The sequence below is a fragment of the Saccostrea cucullata genome, unplaced genomic scaffold (assembly GCF_032062105.1).
Source record: "Saccostrea cucullata isolate Sc308-1 unplaced genomic scaffold, CSIRO_AGI_Scuc_v1 ctg2458, whole genome shotgun sequence".
In the NCBI taxonomy this organism is placed as follows: Eukaryota; Metazoa; Mollusca; class Bivalvia; order Ostreida; family Ostreidae; genus Saccostrea; species Saccostrea cuccullata.
Genome location: NW_026928295.1, coordinates 98,178 through 100,000, shown reverse-complemented (window position 1 = coordinate 100,000; position 1,823 = coordinate 98,178).

Genomic DNA, 1,823 nt, shown 5'->3' with positions numbered 1-1,823 from the left:
TTCATATTCCAACATGTGTTCTATTAAAATCAAACAGTTCATGGCAACATTTTTGCTAAGCTTTAGTTCATAAGTACTAAAACTATTTTTTTTTAGAATCTGATAGATACTGAAAAGAACTTTATTCGGTAATAACTAATATTTGCCCCCCAAATCAAACTTTGATGGAGATATATTTAATTAAGTTCTTGAAAAGGGGAGTATATGCTGACTTCAAAGCACTGAATATTTTCACAGGTAATGACGCCATATGTACGTAATGACATCACAAACATGACGTAAATTTAAGTTTTTTATGAATTTTACAGAAAAATGTACATATATCGTCGATATTTTGAGTAAAAGTCACCGAGCGCATGTGTGTTCAGAATCAATATTTTGATATAATGTGTAGAATGATAATATCAATGAAATATGTCAATATTGTTCCTGAACAAACTTGCGCTCTATAAATTTTAAAGCTGAAATAGTTGAAATTTTGTCAATTTTGTCCTCTTTCTGAAAAAGGATATAAAATCGGACTAGTTTGTGACGTCATAAAAACAGAAATTGTGAATATGCTGCTTTGACACTACAATATTTTCTGTTAATTTATATTTCTCATACAATTTATTGAATTCAGCACATTTCTGGAAGTTTTCAAAATTTAACTTTTGTGGGGGCAAATATATGCAATATACCGCATATAGTTCTTTGCAGTAATATTAAAAACTTCACATTTTCCTGGTATAAGGTCTTTTATGTCAAATAATATAATGCAAATTCTGGTACTGTTAAAATTTCAGGAAATAAAAAAAATTAAAAATAAAGATACAATACATGTATCATTATCTCCAACACAAAAACAATATGTACTAAAAGCAATTTGGAGGTTCACAACATTTTGTCTTTAATATATGTTTTTATTTTTTAATCATGCTATCTTGAATTCCCTGACACATGTATCTCAAAGTTTAATCTGTCCTATTCAATTTCCAGATAACGAGATTTTATATTAGTTTATTTAAATGGTCCCTTACTATATCCATTGATCAAAATATCATTATACAGAAATCCAAGTAAATACAGATAACCTTTGTTTATCTTTTTTCATCAAAAATCCCTTGACAAAAATTACTGATGAAGATTTAAAAATACAAAGAACCTTGTACATATAAAAAGAGCTCAAAACATGTGATCAACATTAAACATTTGCTATTATGTTTGGCAGTGTAACATTGATATGTGTTAGTACTGACAGTTTACTAATAGAAGAAAAATAATGACCTTCAGATTAGGTGAGCTAAAATTATCTGTAATAAAAGTGAATGCTCATATTTTAATATTTAAAACTTTTACCAGATACAAAGAACTGGACAATTGACAAGTATGATCACAGATGAACATTTTTGAACTGAATTTCATTTAAATTTTTGAATAAAATAAGTTTAATGAATTTAGTATATTCCTTTAATACAAAAAGGACTGTGAATTCAGTTTTTTTTTTAATTTAAAATTCATTTGAGTGGAATCTATTGAACATATTATGAAATCACTCTTTTGGCATACATACAATGTATAAATGATCATTCTATTGATCTCTTAATCAAAATTAAATAATGATAATCATAATGACATTTTTTTCTAATAAATGATCCATAAAATAAGATATCCATAAGATACATGCATTAATTTAAGATTCATAAATAAACGTAACACAGGACAAATAATAAAAAATATGATTGAAACTATTCTTAAAACAATGTTTATTCAGCATAATGCATTAAAGAAAGTGTCACAGAAACGTATCAATGGTATATGTGTTCCCAATATCAGCTGTTTAC